Raw genomic sequence first — 9317 nt, 5'->3', positions numbered from 1 at the left:
TTCACCCAGATCAATTAGTGGAAATTGTTCGGTGGGCTTCCATAGTTCCTGGATTTTTCGCTTAAGATATTGATGTAAAATGCGCTTACCCATTAATTTGATAATGATTGAGAATTTCCATGGATTGTATATGCGCGTCATTTCTTCGGAAGATAGTTGAATAGTGTTATCATCAGATCTATAAGTTAGTGAAGAAGAGTCCGGAAGTATTATTTCCTCAGAATCTTTCTTTGAAGACATAGCAAGCACATGTGCGGAGGGATTGAAGTGCATCGGGTTGTTGGCAAGTAGTTTGTCTCTAAAAGAGGACTTTTCAATTATTTTGGAATTGGTAATAGGTTCTATGTTAGGATCTAGTGGTTTAGGTAGGATATCCATAATTTTTGGCAAATCAGGTTCATCTACTGACATGGATCGTTTTGGGGATTTTAGTGAAGGTTCAAGAGCAAAGAAGAAGAGAAGAGAGAAGGAGGACTTTCTCTCTCTAAAAGAAAAAAACATATTTGTAAATAAGAGTAGTATGTTTTGAAAATTTTAAAATATATAATATATGGTTCTTCTATGAAATATAAGTTTAATAATTCTATTCTTAAAAGATTTATGAACCAATATATGAAAACCATAGAAGAAGTGTAATTTATAAGTTTAATAATTCTATTAAAAAAATGAACCAATATGTGAAAATCATAGAAGAAATTAGAGATAGTTTAACTGTTTAATAGTTTAATTGTTAAAACGATAGTTTTAATAGATTTATATTTGATAGTTTCAACTGTTAAAATGATATCTTTGAACTATGGAATTACCTACTAATAGGATTGATTTTTTATTTTGAACTACCTTTTTTATTAATTTCTCCTTTTTACTAATAAATTTGTAGCTCTTGCAGTAATTATAGAAAAGAAAGGAATATCTTGAGCGTCATGGACAATCCTATAAATAAAAGATGGATGTATTGTGATAGAGTTAGTAAAGAATATTTGGAGGGAGTAGAGGATTTTTTAAATCATGCATTTTCTGAAAAACAACGTGGAGAAAAAATTGCATGTCCATGTACGAAGTGTGTGCTTATCCATCAAGTAAATCGGGCTGCAGCATATGATCATCTTGTGGTTAATGGTATTATACCATCATATGATACTTGGTTTTGTCATGGGGAGTCTCTAAAGGGATCAAACAATGCTGGAGAAAATAACCAAAGCCATTCAACTTTAAGGAGCGATGATATGCGAGGAATGATACATGATGCATTTGTAGATGTTACACAGTTCATGGATACTGACATTAGTGAAAGTGGTGGCATGGATCAAAACATACAAGAGAATACTGCTCATCCATATGGAAATAAACCTCATCTAGAGGTGGATAAGTTTGAACGGCTCGTGAAGGAGGCAAATGAAGAACTGTATCCTGGATGTAAGAAGTTTAGCAAACTATCTTTTTGCTGCATATGTATCTCTTAAAATGCACGTTCAAATGGTCAAATTAATCTTTTAATTCTTTGCTTGGACTATTGAAAGATGTGCTTCCTGAAGTAGAAAAATTGCCTCCTTCTTTCTATGAGACCAAAAAGATAGTTGAAGGCTTGGGCTTAAAGTATGAAAAAATTCATGCTTGTCCCAACGATTGCATGCTTTTTAGGAAAGAGTTTGCTAATAAAATGTTAATGAATGCAAAGTTTGTGGGCTTCTAGATGGAAAAATGATGCTAGAAAAATTCCAGCCAAGGTCCTAAGGTGTTTTCCTTTAAAACCAAGGCTACAGAGATTGTTTATGTCTTCAGAAACTTCTAAAGCAATGCTATGGCATCATGAAGAGCACAACAAAGATGGAGTTCTACGGCATCCTGCAGATTCTGAAGCTTGGAAAAATTTTGATAGTAAATATCCTAAATTTGCTGGAGATCCTTGCAATGTGTGCCCGGGATTAGATTCTGATGGGTTTAATGCATTTGGCACAATGCGAACTGTACACAGTACATGGCCACTGATTTTAATGCCATATAATCTTCCACCATGGATGTGCATGAAACAAGAGTTCTTCATTTTGTCCTTACTTAATCCTGGACCAAAATCTCCCGGTAATATATTGATGTCTATTTGCAACTTTTAATAGAAGAGTTAAATGAATTATGGGATGTTGGGATAGAAACATATGATGCCTCTGCTAAGGAGATATTTCAAATGCGAGCAGCTCTCATGTGGACTAAAATGATTTTCTAGCATATGGTACTCTCTCTGGATGGTGCACTTATGGTCGGTTTGCATGCCCTTCTTGTAACATAAACACTCAATCTAGAAGGCTCAGACATGGCAGGAAGTTTTGTTACATGGGGCATCGGCGCTTCTTGAAGTCAGGACACAAATATCGGAATGATGCAAAATCATTTGATGGTACTAAAGAAACAAGACTTGCACCTTGTCCAGTATCTGGGTCACTAGTGTTGCATCAAGTTAAAGATATAAAATTTACTCTCGGCCAGTCGAGTAAAGGGGTAAGTGGAGTGATGAAATACACATGGAAAAAGAGGAGTATTTCTTTCGATCTTCCTTATTGGAAGTCTAACTTGGTGCGCCGTAATCTTGATGTGATGTACATAGAAAAGAATGTGTGTAATAACTTAATTTATACATTATTGGATCTTGGTAAAAAGTCTAAAGATAACTTAGAAGCTCGATTGGACATGAAGGAGATGAAAATAAGACCAAGTTTATAGCCTCAATATCGAGCTAGTGGGAAAGCATATCTTCCTCCTACTTTTTTCACAATGTCTCAAAAGGAAAAGGAGTTGTTTTATGAAGTACTACAAAATGCCAAGTTTCTAGATGGCTATGCGTCTAATATCTCACGTCGCATTCGCAAACGAAAGATATCTAGGTTAAAAACTCATGATTGTCATGTTATAATGCAAGAACTTCTTCCTTTTGCCTTGCGGAGATCAGTAGATAAAAGAGTTAGTTCCATTTTAATTGAACTATGTACATTCTTTCGTGTTTTGTGTAGCAAAGAACTAAAAGTAGAAGAGTTAAAGTTACTTGAAGAAAAAATTCCAGAAACATTGTCTACTATGGAGAAACTTTTCTTCCCAAGATTCTTTACTGTTATGATACATTTAGTAATTCACTTGGCAACTAAGGCTAAACATGCGGGGCCAGTACATTATCGCTGAATTTACCCAATTGAGAGGTGTGAAGAATATCACTGAATCTTTGTTATATATCTTTAGTTGTTAAATATTATAATATCAAATTAATATCCTTATTTTATTCCATATGTATTTGGTTACTTTAAAATTATATGTTCGTAATCGTGCATGTCCAGAAGGTTCGATAGCAGAAGCATACATAGCAAATGAGTGTATGGCATTTTGCTCATGATATTTGGAGGGTGGAGATTCAAGGTCTTATTGTTCAAGAAAATGCAGTGATGAGATTGAGCATGAGACTAGTAAAGAAGAATATCTTTTTTCAACTATCGAGTAGTCGTACGGTGGAGTAGATGTTTTTGAGTTGCATGAGAAAACAAAGTTGCAAGCACATCGACATGTGCTTTTCAATTGCGAGTCAGAAGTGGTTGAGAATTATAAAAAGTAAGTGTTATATCTATTATTTAATGTATGTATATTACTTAATTGAAACAAAATTAATATATGTGAGTGACATGAATAGGGAACATATTGCAGAAATCAAGGGATCGCATCATAAGCGTCGTTTGACTCAACATCAACTTGATCGTGTGCATTTCGATACATTTTATAAGTGTTTCAAGGAGCAAGTAAGTAGTAGGACTAAGTCATTGGTTACATTAAATTATTTCCCTTGTACATATATCCACATTTATAGTTGTATCTTTTATTTGGTTAGGTAAAGGATCTTGAAGACACATCTAACATCTTAAAGGATGTCAAAGTCCTTGCACAAGGGCCGAGTTACATTGCGAAAAGATTTAATGTTTTCGATGTAAATAACGTATCAGTTTCGAACGAAGAAAAGTGAAGAATTTATGGTGACACAAAATAGTGGTGTTATGGTCGTTTCAAAAACTGAAAGTTATGCAAGTACAAGTGACAATACTCCAACGTCTATAAATATCACATATTATGGCAGATTGAATGATATTGTGGAGTTAAACTACTATGAAGAATTTAAGGTTGTCTTATTTAAGTGTGATTGGGCTGATGTAATCAAAGGTAGAGGAGTCAAGGAAGATGACTTGGGTTTCACACTTGTGAATTTCTCACGCCTTACAGACTCTGGCAATCGAGAATGTCATGAGCCCTTTGTTTTTGCAGAACAAGCTCAACAAGTAATATTTATACAAGATCCTAAAGATCTTGAATGGTTTGTCCCAAGGTTAATTAAACCTCGATATATTTTTAATATGGGAGAGGAAAATAGTTTGCAGCTCGAGTCATCAATGCAGAGTGATGCCATTGACTTGGATCTCTTAGAAAATACTCGTGTTCTAGAAGATGAGTATAATGATTGGGTAAGAAGTGGTGTCGATGGGATAGAAATTGATACAAACATACATTCTCAAGCTTCTCCAAATGATGGTAAAGCTAGTGTTGAGGGAGGAAATGACAATGAAAATGAATATGATTCTGAATAAGATAAGTGGAACTTATAGAATATTTTTCTTGCAAGTTTTATTTAAGAACTTCTTGTGATTTTTTTACTGCAAAAATTTGAATAAATATACTTTTTTGCTTTCAATTTAAGTCATTTTACAGAAGCTGCATTTTAGTCAGCTATGGATTTTCCATGTTTGTATTGGTTGATTTGAGTTAATTCTTTGTGATTTCTTTTGCTTATATTTTGCTGATTGTAGCCATCGTATTGCAATTTGCTAAGGTATTATTATCACTACACGATAATTTTTGTTGGTGCATCAATACTTTTTATCTCTTTAACTATCTCTGTCGCAAGGCTTTATCCGTGTGCATGAATTGCTATTCATTTTTTTCACAGCTTGAGACGAGGACTATGTTTCCTCCTATTTTGTGTGTGACCTGCTGATTGGTTGGAGTTAATTTTGGTACTAGTATAACTTAATGCATGTTGCGCCCCTTTTTCTCGCAAAAATCGGGTTTGTGACATTTAGGAGGACAACTCGTTCCCTTTCGGGAATTGGGTTTGAATTGAAGAGTCGCCACCTAATGATTAAAGTGCATTAGGACACTAGCAGGGGTTTGTTTTGAGTAACCAGAGATTGGGTAAAAGCTTGAAATTATCCCAAGGAGAAGGTGTTAGGCACCCCTCAGGATCTACTAGTGTGGTTCCCGACCAAACTATTGTTGTGACTTAAGTGCAAATAACACATAGGCAAATAAAGGCTTCAAATAAGAGGAGATTTTCACGTAATAGATACAAATAAACAAAAGTAAGAAAAAGGAACTAAAAGAGTTGATTTTCTTAAAAGAAATGGTTTAAAAAAAGATTTAAAAGAAACAAAGAAAACAAAGAAAAGGGGGGGGGTCCTAGGTTTATTAATAATATGGATCACCCCACACAACATCCGGTAATCACTCCTCAGTAAGGGGTTACACGTGATGTTATTGCATGGTCATCATATTCATATCTACCATTCCTACCCCGTTAAGGTATTAAAGCGCAGAATGGTCTCGTTTACTTATTGTATACTATTACCCGCCCCAATCTTTTCAGCTCCGGAGGCACTTGGGACTACTAATCTTAGAAGGAGGAGGTATTGGGCTTATTTGTGGTTTCAAAAGGGAAAATACTAAGGCGACAAACAAAATACATATAACAAGTTTGGGGAAGCATATAAACAGATAAAAGGGCTCAAACAGACCTCATTAAATCAAAGAAAAACATATAGTTTAGCATGTGTTACACGTACTGATTAGGGTTTGATTAAACTTAACAGTTGGGATAGACTGATTTATTGCATATCTCAGATAAGAAGCCCGAATCAGGCCTGCTTGCTGGTTGTAGTAAATAAAATCTGATTCAGATTATAAACTGCCTTATGGCTTGCCTAAGTGTTAGATGAAAACCTATAGGCATGATATCTACTGATTTCAGAAAAGATGAAGTATACTAATTTTAGAAAAAGGTTCTCAGTTATTCAGAAAAGACGAGTTTTGACAAAAGATCATAAATTCCGCAAACTTTAGATAATGATTTTAGATTTGTAGACGAGTGAGACGCTTCAGACTTTGTTATTAATTCCTATAGGCATGCTTTCTAGGCGTTTTTTATTTTAAACACTTTTACAGACATAGCAAGAGTGTAGAAATCTTATAGGCATGACATCTAAATGGTGTATATCGTTTAAGCCTATGAACATGATATCTAAATGCAGTTAGTTGTTTAAGCCCTATAAAAAGGTTTGCCTAGTGACAGATGCATATGCAAGATTCGGATTTCCAGTTAACTATGAGTATGCTATCTATATGAGAGATGCAGAAATTTTACTATAGACAGGATATCTATATGAATGCAGAATTTCGGAAACCTATAGGCAGGATATCTATATAGGTGCAGAATTCCTTATAGGCATAGTATCTACATATGAAAGTATAGAATTCTTATAGGCAGGATATCTATGTGATATGCAGAAATCAGAAACCTATAGGCAGGATAGCTATATCGGTGCAGAATTCCTTATAGGTATAGTATCTACATCAGAATTCCTATAGGCAGGATATCTATGTGATATGCAGAAATCAGAAATTCCCTATGAACAGGATATCTACTCCTTTTACATGCATGGTTACCCTTCCCTTTTCACTAACCATCCCCAAAAGTTATTACATCCCAAATAAAATAAAGAAAAATACATCAAAAATTGAAAACTACAACCAAGGAGATCCTGATTCAGACTTCCTATCTGAAGTATTAAGTAAACCAACTCCAAAGATCATGTTTCAAAGCCTTTCTCCCACTTGGGTGTGTCAGAGTTTCCTAAGAGTGTCATAAGAACTCCGGGCAGTGCTTACACGTAAATATATCACCATATTAAGCCAAAGTGCAGTGTGGAAGGGTCAGCGCTCAAGTGTCCAAGTTCAGAGGGAACTCAAGGTCCCAAGGCAAGGCTCACAAGAGGGGGGAAAACTTAGAAACTAAGAGAGAGTGTAAGTGCAGAATTCTGAAAGGGGGAAAGGGAAAAGGAAACAACACACATGGGGATATAAGGAATGAGGAGTTGCAAGAGGTAAAAAGCAGGCTAGTGGGCATAACCCAACAATGGGAGATGCTGGCACACCCATAAGCCTACTAGAACACATTGTTTAGAGGTTAGGATCCCCTAAGGGATCAAGTTGAATCCATAGACAATAACTTGTATATTTTCATGTCTTAAACTGTAACTCAAAGCATACAAAGGAAAATAGGGAATAGGGATTCATAGCAGAAACAAGTAAAAATGGAATCAACATGCTAGTTTAAGTATTTAACTCTGCAGAAGTAGTAAAGTAGACATAGATGCAGAAAGCTGTAAGTAAACACATTGTGGGGATACTAAAATTTGAAATTAGGACATACCAGTTTCAAAGAAACAAGAAGAAAAAATCCAATAGTTTGGTAAAAACCTCAGTGCAGACAAGAAGATAGAGTTCTATTATGTGAGTAAGAGTTTAGAAGAGATTATGAATTATGTCGTCTGCCTTCTGAAGAAAGGTCGTGCCCTTTTATAGTGTAAAAACCAAGTAGAAATAAGGTAAGAAATAATTGAAGAGCTGATTGTCAATCAATTACACAAGACTCCCTTTAGTTAAGGGATTCAGATTCAAATGGGTATAAACCAATTAAGGAAAGAAATTAATCAAACACTTTGTGCAAAGTAGGCAATTAGGGGTGAATACATAAAAGTTATTAAGGACGGAGTTTTTGAAATACACGGTTTGTGCGAATAAGGTAAGAAGATCAATTAACAACCAATAAATCAAAAGGGTCTGAGATTTTGTATGAATGAACCGAGTCAAAAGATGGGAAAGGTTTTTAACTTAAGGGAAATCAACAAACAATGGAAAGGGAATCAATTAGACCCATATTCAGAGGGAAGTAGGAACTAATCACAAATTCAGAAGCTATTTTAAAGGGATGTCTAACATATATAAGGAGCATACGAACATGTTAAGCATGAAGGAAGACTGTAGTGTCATTGTAAATTCAGTAGAAAATCCAGTATAGAAAAGTTTAGCAAAAAGTCAGAGTCGTATGAAAGCAAGGAATGGGTCTGAAAGAGTTAGGGGTTTTGAAATAACCCCTAAGTTCAATAAAATCACATAATCAAGCTTGGCAGAACCCCCAAATTCTAGGGTTTCCACACTGAATCAAGTACAGAGATGAGAAGGCAAGTAGTTGAAACAGGCTCAGAGGTTTCAGAGTTGAAACCTCTTGCATGTTTCTTTCATCAACAGAAACTCATGAGAAAAACATGATAGCAAAGTAACATTCAGAACACAGTAAAAGAACTCAAAATAAAAACACTAATAGGAATAGTAAAAGAAACATGCTTAAGAGATTTTCAGAAGAAACTTAAACAGGGCTTAATAGAAGGAAAATAAGGAAACTTAACAACATAGCAGGAAAATACAGTAGGAGAAACTTATTGGAACATAGTAGAAGACAAAAAATATAAGAACACAGTAGAAAATCATATGAGAGAATAGTATGGAAAACATGGTAGAAGAACATACAAGCATGGAATATATAAAACTCAGTAAAAGAACATACGAGAACGGAGTGTAAAAACTCAGTAGAAGAACATACAAGAACGGAGTGTAAAAACTCAGTAGAAGAACATACAAGGTAGAAGAAAACATAAGAACACAATAGAGGCAAATAAACACAAAAGACAAAGGAGAGAAAGTTAGAGAAACACTTAATCATTTTCAGAAAACCCTAGATCGGAAACAAAGCGATTTTGAAAGTAATTTTTAAAATAAAAGTTAGGGAAATCATTTGAAAACTCAAGGAGAGCACAGATACACAACGAATCTAAGGAAATTGGAGAAAACCTCGAAGGGTTAGGGTTTCAAAAGAAGCCTAGAAGTGAGATAGGCTTTGAAAGTCACCAATCTGAGTCGGAGAGGTCGGAATCAGGCTTAAACCACCATGGTACGTCAGAGTAAAGCTAGAGATGGCCATGGAACCTTGAATAGACAGAGGTCTGGGTGTAAACCTTTGAGGTCAGGCCTCGAATCTTCAGGTATCAGGCGTTGGGAGCAAGAAAAGGTGAGTATAAGACTCCTATAGCCTGAGAAGCCATGGGTTCCGGTGGGTTTCAATGTGGAGGTGGTGGTAAGAGGCGGTTAGAGTTTGGGAATGTTCGAGAGAGTTTGAGAGTTCT

This window comes from Nicotiana tabacum, chromosome 1 (assembly GCF_000715075.1).
Source record: "Nicotiana tabacum cultivar K326 chromosome 1, ASM71507v2, whole genome shotgun sequence".
NCBI lineage: Eukaryota > Viridiplantae > Streptophyta > Magnoliopsida > Solanales > Solanaceae > Nicotiana > Nicotiana tabacum.
The sequence above is the reverse complement of the archived record's forward strand: the minus strand, read 5'-3'. Positions refer to the sequence as shown.